At 39.2% G+C, this 18,748-nt stretch overlaps 1 protein-coding gene across 5 annotated transcripts in view; it reads left to right on the top strand.

The window, feature by feature from the left end:
* TMEM108 (transmembrane protein 108) overlaps positions 1–18,748 on the top strand; it is a 161,882-nt gene that overhangs the window by 25,023 nt on the left and 118,111 nt on the right. Inside the window, exon 1 of one of the 5 annotated variants that reach the window (XM_019285864.3) lies at positions 8,227–8,336. The exons of the other annotated variants lie outside the window; for them this stretch is intronic. The gene's annotated coding sequence lies outside the window, so the exon portion shown is untranslated. Of the gene's footprint in view, positions 1–8,226; positions 8,337–18,748 lie in introns of those variants that run through there. 5 annotated transcript variants of the gene reach the window in all.

Here is an 18,748-nt window from a genome sequence, read left to right as displayed (position 1 = left end):
ACTTTTTTTGTTTTTCTTTGAACTTAATAGGTTTACTTTGTTGTTCTTAGGCTGAGAATTTTTTAATTATTACTTTGTTTGTAGAAGTATGGCAAAAGTCCTGAAAACTGTTGTCCAAAAGGAACTAGCCCCTGTTTGAATTTTTGCTTTGATGCCAAAGGAATTTCTGTGAAGGAAGGGAAAATTCTGATCTCTTTGTCACTGAGAGCATATCTGAACTGATTTGAGTAGTATCTGGTAAAATTGGCATCATCCATAACTACTGGAAAAAGACACATTACATTATTGTCTTACTTCTTAATAACAGTACAGTACCATTTCCATCAAGGTTAGGCAGTTTTGAAGTTTGCTAATAAATATCTAATTGCAGCTGTGCCAGTGGATCAGCATGGCTCTGAGTCAGGAAGGCTGAGATACTGATTTCTGTTCAGTCTTTGAGGTGCCAACTGTCCCTTGACCTGTCCTTCTATCAAGCTGCTGTTGCCGAGCTATACATTAACTTTCTAAGAGCCGACTTTTTCCTTTTCCCCCACAAATTTCTGGACTGCTTGTTTTATTTGTTTATGCATTTATTTATTCATTTATCATACATCCAGCAAGATGAATCTGTATGAAGAGCTGACTGTAATTCAGCCGTATCATCACAGAGGATTTTTCCAAGGAGAATTGGAAAATCCCACTATGAGAGTCACAGCCCAGCTGCACATATTAAAACTTATTGCAGCTCTGAACAACTCAATTGTACAATTTAAATAATGAAGTGGATCTCAAATGCTTTTATTGCAACCAAACAGACACACGATGAATGCGGCCCTGCCACTGTTGACCGACATAAAACATTAGGAAATGTCATATTTCATGGTGCAGTTAAATACCCATCTCAGCATGGATGTCATATTTATATTGTAACAGTGCTTTATGATGGCCATGATTTTTACTGATGACCCTTGCTACCCATATAAAACATGTTTTCTTCCAGCAACTGCGTTATCAAACTGACATCACCCCTCTTTGTCCTCCTTTCCTATTCCACATCCACAGCAACTTTTCACAGCAGATGGATTCCAGCATTTCACCTGTTTAGCTGCTTTAAAAAAAAAATCATTCATAGATTAAAACGACGAGATGAAATTATAACATTTCTTAGAGTTCCCCTCTCGAAAGTGTATGTGGCACAGAACTTTATGGGAAGGAAATGTCATGTTCAAATCTTACATAGCAAGAAAATCTAATCCATCTCCTGCTAAGGATGCTGATTTGTGGGGTTTGGGAATGATCTCAGCTTTGATAATGAACGGAATACAAATCACTTGAAAAATATGGCCATTTGCCTTGATCTTTCAGAGAAATTATACTAAACTTATGGTGAAATAGCCATTTCCAATATGGTCAGCCAAAGACAGTATTAAAGGACGGAAGTTTGTTAAAGTTCAGAGAAGCTAAATGAATTCTTTCAAACAGTCAGTAAGAATAGGGGGGAGTTTTTAATTATTTTGGCACTTTTTACATCCTTATTCTTGCAAAGCTGGAAATTCTGTGTGAATAGCGTCCCTCTGGGAAAAAAGTAGTATTTTATTTGCAGCCTGTCAAGAATAGAGATATCTGAAAGCTGGTTAAAGTGAAAACCAAAGAAAATTGTTTGGATTGGGCTGCTGCCTGAAAAAGCTTGCTCTGAATGCTGGCCTATGTATTACTTAATGCTAAAAATGCCCTCATTGTTCAAGCTGTCTTAGCTAGTGGATTGAATTTATTTAGGAATGTCAGCTGAAGGTGCATTCTATGTTGGGATGGGAAGTTATTTGTATGTTTTGTGGAAAGAAACCTGATATTTTTAGGAAAATTAGTTATAAATGCCAGGTACACTTGTGGCTGAAATTTTGGTCTGGTAACCTACTGAATTTACAGTCAGAATTTGGTTTTAGGTGGGATGCAAAATAGAGCAGGCTAGATAATCTTTCTAGCTAGATGGGTGAGCACTTTTTCTAGGAATAAACAACAGACTGATTTTTTCCTTTTCAAAGTAGTTAATGTTCTTCAAGGACTCTTCCTCAACCTTTACAAGCAGAGCATAAACAGTGAGGGATCAATCTTCAGTGCATCAGTTTCACATCAGCCTGCAAGAAGCATTTTACCTCTAAATGGTGCTGAGCCCTCACTGTACAGTGAGGCGTTGCCTGCACACATGCAGCAATTCTACTTCTTTCTAGTTGTGTTGGACACAGTGCACTTTGGAAGGTTTAATCTACAGGGCACATCTTGCACAGTTGGTGTGGGCAGCTACAGTTGTCAAATGCATTTTTGTGGTGAGGTAGTCCTCTGACCAGGGCTGTTTAGTGTCCAGAAATTCCAGACAAACAGTTGAATCTTTTTTCTTTTCCTTGTCTGTAAAATTCCTCAAGCAGTAAAAAAAAAGATGTGAAGACGAAAACAGGGTAGTGTTAATCACAGTTATCTGTTGTAATAGGCTTGGAATTCAAAGAAAGGCTGATAATCTTGAGGCTTTTGATGTCCTTTACTGCAAAAAAATTGCTCAGTCACAGTGGCTGCAGGCCCTGTCCCTTTGCTTGTCCTTCTGCATGGGCTTATGCCACTCATAAATAGGATCCTACTCTCCCGTGCTGAGTTCTGTGCAAGCTTGGTGTGGGTTCACTTGGAAAACTGAAGATAAAAAAGCAGATGTAGAAAATAGAATTATGTGTTCTCACCTGTTTTGTCTGAGGTAAAGCAAGTTGTTTACTGACCTTTTCTTGCTTTAATGATCTCTGTGTTCCATCTCTTATTCCAGGAAGCTTTGCTTATCTGCTGGTACCTGTGACTAGAGAGCATTAATTTGGACACCTGGATGACAAAGAATTGTTTATTTACACTTAAGCAGCTGCAGTGTTGTAGTGCATCCTTTGAGGATAAGAGAACATGATGGACGCTAATTGGAAGACTTTAAAAGCTGAGCAGTATCTGCCTTGAATTATAACCTTGTGCTGTGCTCTGCACAAGATCTGTAAGATCAAGGCAGAAAGTCTCACTGAGAACTAGTACAGAGTTTCAGAGATTGCGAAAAAAAGCATTGGCAGTCCTCGAAATGCCTCAGTGAGGGGTGAGTGGTAGACATACCTCTCAATTGCATTGACCTGAAGAAGAGGAAAAAATTTTGATGTGCTGTTGGAAATTCTAAGCTGTGTTGTGTTAGTTCTGCATGAATTGTAGATCTCTGTTAATTTAAGAGAGGGCTAAGCTTCAGGACCTGAACAGGCTGATTTTTCATGTGCAGAGTTCTGCAAAGACTGCTTTGTAGATTGTTTTTTTAGGTATCTGTGAGCTTTACAAGCCACTGTACAATGGGCAAAAGGAAAAGTATATAACCCCAGAAGTACAGACAGTGAAAACTATTATCTCACCAGGAAGTGTAAAACGGGAACATCACTGAGGCAAGCAGCTGGGTGAAAAACTTTGTCAAATGGTAACTTTCCCTCTTTGGAGCTTTTCTGGATTTGCAAAGCATTGAGTAGAGTATCAGCTGGGGCATAAAGCACCAGTTTTAGTGGGACATTTGTGGCAGCAACGACCATCACATGAGAGGAGACAGAGGGAAGGCAGCAGCCCGATGGAGATTTACCTTGTCATTCACCTAAGAATGCAGCATCTGAGAAAGGGGAACTAGAAGAAAAGCCAGTTGTATATTACAAGGTGTGCTGTTGTTGTAAGGTGTAGTGCAATGATGTTTGCCATTATCCTTTGCAGTACTGCCTGGCAGCCAGGCTGCTCTCTGGAGCAGTATGTTGATTCGCAACAGAGAAAGGCTTGCGGTGTCTTGGTCACTTTGGGTAGTTTCTGTAGTAGGCACCAGTTCAGTGACAAGATCCTGTGGTTTTTGTGTGTCCCCTAGAAAGGAGTCATTGCCCCTGCCCACCATTTCCTTTGTAGATGTGCAGCAGCCTGTGATGAAACATAAATTTAGACTATTGTCATGTGCCAAAAACCTGTTCAATGTTTTCATAATGCACCTAGAGTGATTTTAGGCATGTGTTTCTTTTCTTTAACTTGCTTGCTAGTCATGTTTATGACTCCAAGAGCACATCATTCAGGGTACCGTTTGGCCATCCTTGTGAAACCCCTTTTCAATTGTGTTGTTGGTTTACGTCTGAAGATGGAAAGCTTTTTAGTATTAGTCCTTCACAGAGGCACTTCAGTAAAGGTAAATACTTGGTATACAAAGTACAAGACTAGATATAATGAAAGAGCTGTTTGCTTGATTTCTTGATCCATGTTATTTGGGTGCAGTGATTTTTACATGGATGCAGCTAGTGCTGGTTTCCCATGTAGACAGGCTTTTAGCAGGGGGTATTCCCTGACAGGCCTGTTTTGGGGATTTGTTATATGCATCTCATATCATATAGGGAAAATGGTATTTTTAAAAATAACTTCTACATGATAGCTTTACTAACCCAGGTATCTGAAATGCAGATTTTACTTTTGTGGAGATTTGAGGATTAGAGGCTTACGGGTTCCTGTACAACAGAAAGCCCTTCATTACTATGTGTGTCTCATCTTGGTATGAAATGTTGACCTAAAGCCTTGCTTGTGTTTCTCTTTGTATATCCTGGCAGCAGAGTGGCTGGTGTTTCTGCTGCAGGAGTTACAAAAGCTTCCAATTACCATCTGTCCTGTCATACTTACAATTTTCAAGATCCAACCATGGCTCTCCTGGTACGATTGACTTCGAATCATGATTGACGTTAACAGCTATTTTTAAAAGTCAGAAACTAGGCTTTATTTCTGACAAGGGGAGCATGTTTGATATTGAACTCATTGCAATAATATAGTTGAGTCCAGGGGTCCTGCAGTGACATTTATGACAGCTTTCTTTCACGTGCACATGTACCGCTATGTCCTAGTTGTGTAGGGCCTGCTCCAATGCTTTGAATTTAATTCCGTGTTTGGGGGGCCCGAAGAAGGAAGAAGAAGGGAAGAGCGACCTAACAGAGACTGTGAACACCCCATTGAGAGAGTTGTCCTATTACTGAGTGGAGGAACATAAAATGTAGCTCTTGCACATTGACTTCAGACATATTTTTGTTTGCAGAGATGCATATACCTTTTTTTAAGCTGTGGCATGCTGGCAGTAGAATGCACAGGGAGTTGATAAGTTTTCTGCCTATTGAAAATGGCAAAAAACGCTCTGCAAGGGTAGTAAATAGTCTTTGGAACAGGCTCATTATATGCTTGAGGAAAGCAGACTTTTAATTAGCTTTACTTTTGTCGTTCATACCTGATTGCTTTTTATTTTGTATACAATAAGTAGTTATGACAGATGCAGGCAAAAAGTTTTGATAGTTTTGATTCAACTTTGAAGCCAAGCCAGAAATAAAATGGTTTTGCCAAAAAGTAAAAAAAAAAAAAAAAAAAAAAGGCAAACAGACTTGTGTGAACTAAGTTGGCAAAAGTAAATACTACAGTAGCTTTAGTTGCATTGATTACAAGAAAAAGAAGAGACAGCTGCGAATGAAGTCCAAAGGACAGCAGCTGTGGCCTGAAAAATCAATATATTAGAATAAATTGTGGAAAACACTGGCTGTAGTTGAAAAGCATGTTCTGTAGAGAAAATCTTTAGAAGTAGTTATTGTACGTCAGAACTTTCCCCTTGTATTCAGTGGTTTTTCTGCTTCTGTATATTTTTAATAATTTGTGAATGAACTAAAATGAAATTTTGAAGGTTTTTTTTCTTTTTTGTGGCATACTTCTAGACTTTTCAGTACTCAAAACACTTTAAGTGACAACACAGTAGCATTTAAGTCTGCCACCAAAATTAGTGCTATAATTTCTGTGCAATGTTAAGGTGTTTTTGATGATTATGAGCCTGTTTCTGTCCTGTATAATAAAGTTTTTAAAGGGTTTCCTTCCAACTCGCTGCCTCATTTTTCGTGTTGTGAGTTTGAAGGGCTAGGCTGGCACCAAATTAAACAGATCTCTCATCTCTGCTCTCTCTGTCTCCGTGAGACATGGAATAAGTAATAATAAACAGTAAAGACTAGATGAGCTTAGAAAATCTGCATAAATAAAAAATGGGATAAAAATCAAGTTTGTACAGAGTCGGGGGCAATTTTGATTTTATGCCAAGTGTCATAATTTTTAGAGAAACACCTTACAAATATGTAAGTTTATGTAATAATTTGTGAAAACAGCAAGCCATGAAAGGCAGGGTTCTTATAGGACTACATAGCGACATGATATGTGAGTAGAATTAATTATATCTAACTGTATCCAATGAAACTTCTAAAGTAAGGCAAAACTTTAAACAGGCATTTGTCATTACTTCCCTCTGTCAGAAGGTTGGACAGAATATATTTATCCTGCAGTGCCTGGGAGGACCACTAGTGCTTGGCTGCCAAACACTAAAGGTTTTCTAGCAAAATTATGTTCATGGCAAGAAGACAAACTCACATTTGAACAAGTATGTTGGATTATGGTGACTACAAGCAGATAGCAGTGCTTAGGATGCACAGCCAAGTGTTTGCATGTGTACGTAAAAGTCATTTATATTCTTGTAAGCAGTGCATGAACACTTTTGTAGGTAGTTATTAGACATTCTTGTGAAAACTTGATCTTTCAGTTGATAGCCTAATGGACTGATACGTATTTTAATTTTCATTAAAACACATATACTTGAATTGATTTTGTGTGAATGTCACTGAAGAAAGAATGTACCTTGTGTGCAGGCCTATTAAATTTTGTCTTTCTGATCTTTTCTAGGCTGTGCTTTAAAAAAAAAAAAAAAAAAAAAAAAATTGTAACAATTAGAGTGTTTCTTGGCATGAACTTGGAATGTCTTCTGAAGCAAACTTCCTTTTTTGAGCTGACTTAGCAAAGTGCCCTGTCTGCTCTGTAACATTCATGCTCTGAATGCAAGTTTGAAATGCAAAGAAGGTGTCTGTTTTAATACCACCGGCCAGGAGCAGTGAAAGGAGTGCAATTCTTCTTACCTTCGACATAATTCAGTGCTCCCAGTTCTTGGGAAGGGACTATGGAAAGAAGAGTCCTCAGTTTGGAAACAGCTAGTGATTTGTCTTTGATTTCAGGTCCTTGACCAGGTGAGATGCCTGACCAGGATGTAATGAGAGGATCATATTCTGAAGTAAAAAAACCCCCTAAGTAGAAATAGCTGAGGCAAACAATTTTCAGTATTTCTGTATATAACAGAGAATATTTTTTTCAAGTGCATGAGTGGATGTTTTCTGTGAAATTTGTAATGACCGTTATGTTCTTTTTGATTCTCATACATATTAAAAAGCTGAGACATGAGATATACAGTAAGGCAGATAAATTTGATCAAAGTTGGGTTTCTTTTATTTGAAAAAAACCCCAAAAACGAAGAGATATGAGACTTAGTACTACCCTCAATACTTGTGAGGTGTGCTAAGGAAGGCTTGTGTAATTGTTTCCACTGGGAACACAGAATTTCAGTACTAGTTAAATGTTCACTACTCTAGGGCATGCCCATGCCAGTATGAGTAGGCGCATGGAGGCTGCACTGTGGTCCTGGGGCTCACAGTCTACAGATGCCCAGGTATCACTGAGCTACTTCCTAAATGTTCTACAGCACAGAGCAAAGTAAAGTGAGTTTACTTCAGGAGGTTTAAAATTGATTGAAACCCAGGCTCATCTCCATTGGAGAACACCGAGGGGAGGTCTGCAAATGGAGAACAATTGAAAATAACTAGGCTACACAATTACTTATGTGTGGTTATTACAGGAAGCTAATCTAACTGCACATAAAAGCTCTCAGTGTGGGTTGCTTTGACATTTGGTGTCCTGTATATACTGGAAAAGAAATTGCTGTTCTTTTGATTTCTTCAGATGAAGTACATTTAAGTGTTAAAGAACACTTGTCCCATCTGGTGGGACAAAAAACCCAGATTGCTCATGAGAACTCTCACAAGTGTCTGGTCTGTTTTGAGCTATTTTAGCCAACAGACAGAATGCTTTTATGGTCAGCCATCAACTAACAAGATTTTAAAATCAATTATTTAGATATCAAATGCTACCTTGGCACAACTGTTACCTTCTAGCAATGACTTTTTAAGTAGATTGTACTCCAGAGAGAAATAAAAGTGTCTCTTGGCTGTTTGTGTGATTTATGCTTCAAGTGATGTGCATATCTTGAACAATAATATTTGCATACTCAATTCTATTTACAAGTGAAGCACTTTTTTTTTTTCTTTTAATTTCTAGTTAGTTCTGCTTCCATGATGGGTGGCATGGTTAAGATAGACCAAGTTTTAATGGATGGGACTAGTTGCTACAATATGGATGCTTTCTTGAGCAGACTTTATGCAGTTGAGGTGAGTTTTATGCATAAGTTATTATCAACTTTAGATATTACATGCTTACTTTTGTCTAAAGATTGAGGTGATCACATGTATAGATATTTGTAGATTGTTTCCATAAGTGAATGTTTAGTTCTAAACTGTAAGGCTAGACTAGAAATTAATAGCCTAGAATTTTAAGGAGATTCCAGTATGCTGAACAATCTATTGCTTTAACTTGGCTTCAATGTATTTGAGGTACCTCTTGTAATTTTTTAGCACATGCATATTGATGTTCTGGGCTGAGTTTTTTAATTGGATTATTTTTTGAATCCGAATTAAGAGCATTTGTGAGCTCTGTCTTAATTTCCTTTTAAAGAAGTAGGTTTTTATAATCTCAAGGGATGCTAGTCCTATAAACTCAGTACCTTGCATATGTGAACACCGCAGAGTACTACAAGGAGTTTTGCAAGTTCTTGTTCAGCAACCTTTTGCTAGAGAAAGGGCTTGTGGTGAGGGAGGGGACTTTGTAATTACTACAGACCTCTCTCTTAATCATCCATATGGTTATGTCTTACTTTGCTCACTGAAGATCATTTTCTTAGCCTTGGTCAGGATGGACAAAGCATTGTCTGTAACATCTCTTCCTTTTGCATGCATTCTTCTAATGTCAAAAGATAGTATTGTTCTGAGGATATGAGACAGCAGAGGATTCCAAACATATCCTTGTAAAATGAAGTCTTCCATTTCTAATTGTCAGTGAAGACTTGGATGAGAGAGGAGTGCTCTAAAAATAACTGTTCCAGGAGCAGTACCTTCTACATCTTAATACCTGACCAAAGTCACAGAATCATATAAATTGGTGATAAGCAGGGATCTCTGAAGGTCACTTGGTCCAGCCTCCAGCTCAATGGGGGCTACTGCCAGGAGTAGATTAGGTGAAGTGTGGCTTTGACTTGCTGAGTCTTGCAAACCTCCAAAGGAGGTTTCACAACCTCTTTGAGCAAAGTAGCACTCCAGCATGGTCATTTTGCTCTTGGGCAGGAGGTTCAGCTAGTAATCAGCTGGTGTTTCATAAGCACACAGCTCTAGGTGGAACAAGGAGGAATTAATCTCTCAAACTGTAAAACCTACACTGTAAATCAAAACATTCTACATAAGTAGGTTTGCTGAAGAAAGCATGAAGGGGAAATTCTGTGCTGGTTTCCTTTAATCATTTCAAAGCACAACAGAGGAATTTGAAAATCAGTTATACAGACATGACTGCAAGCCAACACATCTCTTTTGGAAACAGCAGAATTGCTACTCCTCATTTTGCTGATCATGTCATGAGGAATCTGAAGCAGCAATCTGAACAAACTGCAGCTTAGGCAATGCTTTATCAGCAAAACAGTTATGGATTTTTGGTTAGCAGCATATCGACCATGTATTTCAGTGTATTTGGCAGTTTTATCCTTTAATCTGCTTGTAAACCCTTTTCACTGGCTTGTAAGATAGGCTTTCTCAAAATATGTAAACTGCAGAGGTGATTTTGTGTAATGTTACACTGAGGTGAGCATCTCTTGTGGTTAATATGATGCCATTTTTTCATATTTGGTCTATGGGAAAAGTTTGATAAGAATGTAGTTATTGATTTCAGTAAAAAAGGGCAAGAACAGAGTAGGTCAAGCTGGACACAAGTAGATAACCACAGTAGGGGGTTTCAAAATACTTTTGAAAGTTGGAATGAACCCAGTGAAGTCTGCATTGGGGCAGTGAAATGTACCGAACACTATTGCTTTCAGAAGTAATTCCTGATTTCTGCTGGAAATAAGACCAAGTACATGGGAATAACAGTGATAGAGCTCCTTTGAGATACTCTTGGTTTTGCTGTGCGTAGAAACTCTTCAAGATTCTTTCAAACTATTTTCCACTGGAAATTTAGTGTGCATTTTGCAAGAAAATTTGCCTATGTCCTTGAGTTTCAAGAACAAGCAATTGGTTTAAGTTGCAACTCCTGCATGATGGAATACACCTGAAAATTTGCAATATTTGTTCCAACAATCCAGCAAGATTCAATATCTAGTTGTCAGGAATTCACCTGCCTTAGAGATGAGTGCCTGAGGGCAGGTTTTGCAGGTGTGACTTCGCTGCTGAGCCCTGCTGTCTAGGTCTGCTTATCTAGACATGGACTTCTTGCTGCAGTTGAGTATGCAGGCTGCCATGGGCATTAAGCAGTTCAAATTGTGTTCTCACATTTTAATAACAGCAAGTTCCTGCCCTTCCGGGGCTGGATGATAATAAAATTACTGTGTGGAGAGGGAGGGAGGACAAATGAAAAAGCTGAAAAGCTACATGTGACAAGCAATATGGAGGAATAAAACATTTCCAGGGCTTTCATTTGTGCTGCATTATGGGAAATGGATGAGAAATGGTTTCTTTGTTCAGTCAAGATTTTGTTATGAGGCAGCTAGGTCACCAAGGTTGACTTAGAGTGAAAACAGGGGAATATTGACGACCCCTCATTGCTAGCCAAAAGCAGGGGAGAGGAAACAGCAGTTCATTTAAAACTGAGAAGCGTAAAATGTCACAGAGGACAAGCTTTCTGTTTCATGAGAAAACCTAGGTAGAGGACTTCTTGTTTTCACTGTGAGTAGGCATCAGACTTGATTGTACGTACAGTCATAGATGTGCCAGGTAAAAGCTGTCCCATTAGCCATGGCCTTCCCTTGCAATCCATGCCAGCTTAGTAGTACTTGCATCCACTTATTGCATTGAAAAATAATGACTGAGAAGTTTGTGTTTCTTTCCATCTCTCTTTCCTCCCTCTAATAGATTAAACATTTTCTGTCTCTGTAAGAAATGAATCAATAAAAATGGCTGGAACTCCTTGAAATGTTCATCATGGTTTTTTTTTCAGTTAAAGGGTTTTTTGATGACAGCACTTCAAGTCTATTATGTAGTTAGGAATCCTAACCTTCCCCTAAGGTAGGTAAGTAATATTCTCTCCATTTACAGCTAGTTAAACTGCAGAAAAGCAATAAAGTAGCTTATCAAAAGCAGCGCAGCATCATTTCGTGAGAGGAATCTGGGACTCACAAGTTTCTAATGACACTGGAGTGTATTTTTGAAAGACTGTGCTGCTGGGTCCTGACATAATAATATGCACATAAAATTTGCAGGTAGCCACCCAAGTGAACAAGAATGCTGTTTTTTGTATTTCTTGACTGTTTCCACATGCCAGCCATATGCCACTCATTTAACCAGCACCATTTGCTAGTATTTTTGTTAATACAGGTTTTCTGAGTCCTTTGTCATCAATACACTGAGAATGTCCTAAATTGCTAGCAAAAGGGCAAGAGTCAACTTCACTAAGCAACTTCTTGAGGCCTTTTCTTCATTGGGTACAGATCCCTCTGCAGCATGTACCAAAGACTAATTGATTCCTTGGTACTGTAAAACCTACCTGTGATGGAATGGGATGAAATTCTTCAAAGGGTTAAAATAGTAATCTTCTCTCCCTGGTAGGGCTCCTTTTAAGTATGTTTGTTTATACCTTTTCAGATTGTCTCCATTCATCATTTTTCAATGCCTTGTTTTCTTCTCGCTTTTACTGTTTAAAAGTTACTGTGTTTTTTCTGCAAACAAGGAAAAAGAGTTTCTACATAAAGAGCGCTGTGGAATATTACCTCTCTGTGTTCAGAAAAATATGGAAACAAATGCAAACAACTAAGTGTACAAATTTTGAAAAAGAAAAATACTGTGCATATATATAAGCAAATAAATATATCTGCATACATAGGTAAACACACATGCCCATGCATACTTTTCCTAAGTCACTACAGCTGCTCTAGATGCATCTTGTTCACAATTGTATTTATGATATTATCAACTCATGTACATCAACACTTTATTTTTCCTGTATCCGAGAAAAAAAAATGGTTTTAGATGAAGTTGACATTGTATGATAGGTCCAGAAAAGAAGGGGTACTTGTTTTATGGTTGAATGCTGGCATAAGGTCCTTGAAAGCATAAGGTCCACCTAGCTTGTAGTTTTTCCAATCTCTCTGAGCTGGAGCTGCAGGAATTAAGTCCCTACAGCGCTCTAAAAAGAAAAAGTGGGACAGCACAAAAGACAGCACAGACCTTGATAAACACATCAGAGGACCTATTGATCCAGAAGTATTAAAATTGCTTGGAGTTTGATATGAGGAAAGCATGCAGTTATTTGTGTAGGTTCTGTTGGACAGCAGCTCAAAGTCAGTTCATGTTTAGGGCCAGATGATTGAAAATAGTATATGGCCCACATGGACAGGTGCCTTGAACCCTTGATATAATAATGCCTTTTTTCTGGCCAGTGAAGATGGGATAGTTAGAGACATATTGATTCTTGATGCAAGTTTGCTCTCTGCATTAAAAATTGGGCATGGAATGTTGCTGTTGGTCCAGGCAACTCATATCTGACACTGCTAGCTAGCCAAGGCATGCATGAGGTAGCAGAAGGTAAAACTTTTAAACTCCTATCTGCTCAGGACTTCTTTACACTGACTCAAGAACAGGATAAATTGTACAGGGTTGTAAGTGAAATTCTTCTACCTCTCCCTTCTGGATACAGTCACAGCTTAGTAATCTCTTAGCTGTGTAATACAAGAAAGAGTCAACACTGAAACTTAAAAAATCCATACTTCAGTGTTACTCTTGTGGTATCTTCTGCCCATCTGACACTGTCTTTGGTGCCTTGTACAGAGAAATTCTGGTCTCATACACAGATCATTTTTTGTTAAGCTGAGCAATCTCTGGAGCAGGAGATGGGCGACTTTAAAAAGCATGTCATGGCTTTGCAAGAGTATGGCTTTGAAATTGGGAGAGAATGTCTGTGGGCTGGCATTTCTCAGCGGAACATTAACAGTTGGTCATGATCTCCCAAATATACCTTGGAGTTTTTTCATCCTGGTACCTAATTTTTGCACCTCTAAAAGATGGCACCCCCAGCCCTTGATATCACATTCGTCTCCTCAGTCTTGACTCTGAGGTAAGACTGCCATCTATTGAATCCTCAACATTATCTCCCCCAAAATTTAGCTTTCTACCTAAATACTGACCAGTTGTAGTCCTGCTTTTTTTTATGGGATCTGATAAGATTGGAGGCCTCCCTGGCATGCCTTCAGGCTAGATCACCTTGCAAGCAGAGATCAAAGTGTCAGAAAGTAGCAGCTGAGCAAGAGCTCTTACCTTGCTGCACTGATTCTTTTTGCACTGAAAGGAGCCATTACAGATGCATCTTTCCAGAACGTGGTTGTCAGATGCATTTTTTGAGGGCTTGTCAACTGCAGTAGGATGCAGCTGTCTTCCATCAAAGAGAATTTCAGGCACTTGAGGATAATAGAAAGAAAGAGATAAGAATAACTTTCAGAAAACACAAAATTGGAACATGATTATAAGAAAAAAACCCTTCCATTCAGCTCATTGATTCCTCTCAATGGTTTTTCTCTGCTTTATATGCAAGAATACTATCAAGTGTAATAAGATTCGTACCCTGCACAGTAGTAGCAGAAATTTTTAAAAACACTGGCAGTATGCAATTCTGAAATCCTGCCTTCTCCCTAGACACCACTTCACCTTAATAGTTTGATAATGTGGAAATTCCATAAGCACAACACTTGAAATTTAAAATTTTTTTTTGCTTTTCAAGATGTATTAAGAGCCTGCTCCAAGGCCCATGGAAATCATCTGCTGAATGCAGCGGACTTTTAAATAAGATTCCCTCATTTAAAGAAGAAAACTGACCACAGCCCAAGGTTGTTTGAAGACATGTCTTTTCTGGATGCCAGTGCATTGGGGCTCTAGCAGTTTAGCTAAGCTGACAGGCCTTGAACATTCTTTGTTAACCTCCAGGGACTTCCCTTGCACAGCCAACAAGGGCCTGTGCGGGAGGATGGTGAGGAGGCTGACTGGCTCTAGACACGCAAGGATCACTACCAACCTAGCGCCTGTTGAGTTTTCAGACATTCCTTCTCCAGGCACTGGACAAGTTTAAAAACTTAATTTCACTTGACATATTCTGTGTATCTGTCTAGAGGACCTCTGTAAGGCTTTCCTTCCTTAGCAGTTTTCCCTGGAATATGTCCTCTGTATAATCATTTCCAATGGTATCACCTCTTTTAAGCAAAATCCTAAATACCATGCACTGCAGGATGGAGCTAAGCATCGAAGATGTGTGAGTTTAAGTTGTGAATCCCCAGAATATTAAGGATTCTTATTATTTTATGTTGCCTGCAATGGAAACGTTTGCAGCTATGCCAGCTGAAAAAGAAGGTGAATCACAGGCCCAGTTCTTCTTTGCTCTCCCAGAAACTGATGAGAATTACTGGGAGCACTCAATTCCAAAGTGTGGTATATTCCCCTTCAGTGATAAAGCAGCAAAGCTTTGGATTTAGGAAGGATAATGCTTTCCTATTCAGGCACCATAAATGAGATAACCCATCCCCATCAGAAGGCAATGGAAAAGACAAGGACCAAAGGTTAGCATGAATCTTATGCTAGTTTGTCATTGCCTGGACGTTGGAAATCCACTGTGCTGTGCTCACCTTCTACAGCCCAAGGAGCAGAGGCCTCATGTTGTTCTGCATGTAGTAGTCACTTGTGGCCCTTCTCCCAAGGCTGTATGAGCAGTGAACTCCTACGGGAGCCAGAATTGCTCGGCCATTGTAAAGTGCAGTATAAGAGATGGAAATGTCCTCATCCCTTAGGGAGATAAACTGGACGGACACAGAAATGAGAACAAAAGGTTTTGCAGTGGATTGAGCAAATAATACATTTTACCACAAGGAGGATCAGCTCATATTGGGTGAACATATTGCTCAAAAAGGTACGTTAAAGCACATAACTATTCACGCATGGACTTGTATGCTCCAGTGTTCTGTCTGTTGGTGGTCTTGTCACCCACTTTTCTCACTTATACACAGGCAAACGTGGGCTTCACCCAACCTAATTCTGCACAGTGATCCTGTACAAGGCCTTTCAGCGCAATAAAAGTACCTGTGCAACAACCTCTATCTGAACTGCATCTTGCAGGGGCGGGACTGACAGAAAATAACCTCAAAACTGAAACATGATTTTCTTCCTTGCAAAATCTCCATTTTCTCTCAGTCATGCTTGGGGGTTTTCATTCAGACATCAATAAATTCTTCCCTGACTGCCAGGCACCCAGAGAATGATGATGGCCCAAGAGCTCATTGTGTGCTCCAAATGGCAGTATCTTGTCCGTTTCTTGACTTCAAAGTCTAAGGGAGATTTGGTTCCCCTGAGCACATTGGGTAAAAAACTGGGAAGTAGTTGGGCATTTACAAAAATGAATTTCCCCACACTTGGTGTGAAGTATTAGCCAGAAAAACCAACTAATGAGTTAATGTATGTGTTTTATTCCTCCTGAGGCAAATATGAATATGGATCATCATTTGTTTATGCTGGACAAAGAATTTGCGTAACTTTAATAGGGCTTTCTATTAGTTTGTGACAAATAACAAAATGACAATATATTCATCGTTCCAAACCCATTAAGCCTGTCAGCTTTGCAAATGATTGATAAAATGCTCTGATTTAGACTCGCACATTTCATGCACATTTTACTACAACCACTGTTTCATGTATGAGGCACGGCATTCTCACCAGTTTCTCATCAGGGATAAGTAATTGGCCAATTAAGTCATTGGCCATGATATCTTGTAGAGTGGAGTTAAATCAGTGATAGTCTATCTCTGAACAATTTGAATCTTAATGTGGGGTAAATTAAGCTGCCTCTTTGCAGTTGCCTTCATATGGAATCCTCTGGTTTGAATAATGGAAAAACTGAATTTGTCAGTCAGGTAGGACTTTAGTTCCCTTTATTGTCACAGATTTGTTTCCAAACTGGGTTCCACCTCTACGTTTATTACTGAAAAGAAATTACCAGTTTGGTTGATAGAATAATGCCTCCCTTATTTATGGCTGAAGCCTGACATCTTGGTAGCAGGAAGAATTTTGTCAGGATGAGAACTCCAGGACTTGATTTTGGAGCTTTGACAGATTACTTTCCCCCAGTAATTTTGGCTTCTTAGTGCTAGGAGTTGAACTAATAGTGGCAGTCCAGTAGTGTCTATAGGTTTTGAGCTGTACCAGATCTCCACTGTATCACAGACACTGTATAAACCCATAGTGGGGAAAAGTCCCAATCCTGCAGAGACTGCAGTATAAACAGGCAAGATGATGGGTAACAAAGAGGAAATGGTATCTCTGTTTTTCAGATGGGGTTTCACTATTCACACAGGATAACAGAACAGTAAGGCTGTTTTCAGAAGTGTGGAGAAATAAAGCATTTTGCCAAATGTCAAAAAGAGAATTTTTGTTAGAGTAGGGTATAAGCCGAGGTTTCTTGAGTCCCAATACACTACTCTGATCAAAAGACAATCTTCCTGCTTTGTGATTTCTAAACAAAATTCAAGCATATCTCCCATAGGCTGGAAGCTAAGTAACATTCTTCTAGCAGATGAAGAAAAGCACTGTATCAAGTGGGGAAGGGGCAAAAAGTAAACAGAGATCATAAAAATAAATTAGCTTTTCTTTTTTTCCCCTCTAAATAATTTACAAATATCTTAGCAACACTGCTAAAAATGTAAGAATTGTTTCTGTTTGACTCAGAGCACTGCCTCATGGTTAGAATATCTCGTTTTAGCACTTAGGGTTAATCTGGCTGCTTGGATAAGAAGGAACAAAAGAGGTGAAGTGTGTGTTTAAGCTCCTAGTAACAAAAATTGTGTATGTGACTGAGGTTTGCTGTTTACACTCCTGGATCACTTTTCTGCATTCCTGTGCTGGCAGTGGGTGTTCCCTAACTCAGGACTGAATGTTTTTAGCAAAGGCCCTCCTTGAAATATGCAGCAAACTCAAATCCTTATTTTTAAAATGAGCCCAAGCCCAGGTATTTTTCCATAGAGGCAGGGACCTCCAGCAGGGGAGGTACAAAAGCACCGTTAAACCCATAAGTTCCCTTAAAAAACCAGAATCATAGAATCATTTAGAAGGGAAAAGACCTTTAAGATGCTCAAACCTGACCATAAAAAAAGCCAAACCCAAACCTTTTTGGTTTTGAAGAAGCTGATAAAATATAGTTTATCTATTCCTGACTCATCCTTTGGTTATGAGTCAGACAACACATATGCAGAAGCAGTAGCAGGACCACGAAAAGTCCTGACTTGGACTACATTTTCCACTGAATCTGTGGAGCTGCACCCAGTTTTCAGTAGTGAGGAATTTGGTGTGATGTCATGTGGCAGTTCCAGGGGCAGATTGTGGAAAACAGAGAAGCAGGAACTTCTACAAGCATTAGTAAATTTGATTTACAGCCTTGGAAAGAACTTGGATTAATGTAGTGGCAAAACTATACATACTTTAAGCAAAAGAAACATAAACCTGTGTTTCTATAGTTTTAAGTAAGAAAATGTATTGGGTGATATGGTGAAGGGTTTTAAGTATAGTAATGTGATTTTATAGTTTAAGTTAAGAATTTAGATGTTATGATAGAAGAATATGTGTGTACGCGAACTAATAAGTCATTGGTTGTGGAACAGACGCAATGCAGTAAAAAGTACTAAAGGTGACAGGTTTTAAAGTCAAAACAAAGTTTCGTGTTAATTGCTTATTGGACTAAAAAGTTATAAATTACGATGTAAATTATGGCGACTTGTTACTAAATCACGGCCTTTGAGACTGATGCCTTGTTTGTCTTTAAGTAATAAATCGTGATAATCGTGATCGTCCCATCTCTTGGATAATAAGGTGCCGACAAAATAACGAAAATGACACAGATGAGGAGGGCAGTAATGTTGCCTCTGCTTCGCCAGAAAGATTTCCTGATGACAAAAGCAAAATGTCAGCCCTGATTGTGGAGTTTTCCCAGCCCAGCATGGAAAAATGAGTCGTTGAGCATTTCTTTTTGGTGCTCTGTGAACTTTTTGTAGGTGGATCATGTGTTCATACGCTGAGAAAGGAACAGACTTGGCTTTTCACACCACATCAGAAGAGCTTGATTGCTTTTTTGGAGGGAATGCGCCCGGACACCATCAGGGGATAAGTAGTAACCAGCTGGTGAGAGGTATTTAGAACAGAGACACATTTGGCGATTAAGTTTTGACTGTTTCACTGATGGCCTTCAGCCTCCTTTCCTTAATGGGGCAGACTTGGCAGCATGGAGGAGTCGGAACACCTGTCTGTTGGCTTCCCCTGCTCTGGCTTCAACATCGTTTGAAACACTGGACATCTGCTGCTAGACCCTGTCTTTGTGAGCACTTGCATACATTTTCTAATACTTGCATATGAGATAAATGCCAAATTCATCTGGGGCAGGGTGTCAGGAGTCAAAAACTGAAGCTGAACACCTTGGCCTCTGGAGCAATCAGTGAGCTTATTTAAAAAGAGCTGCAGAACAGTAGTGC

Source organism: Corvus cornix, chromosome 2 (assembly GCF_000738735.6).
Source record: "Corvus cornix cornix isolate S_Up_H32 chromosome 2, ASM73873v5, whole genome shotgun sequence".
NCBI lineage: Eukaryota > Metazoa > Chordata > Aves > Passeriformes > Corvidae > Corvus > Corvus cornix.
This window is presented reverse-complemented; position numbering and strand designations above follow the sequence as displayed.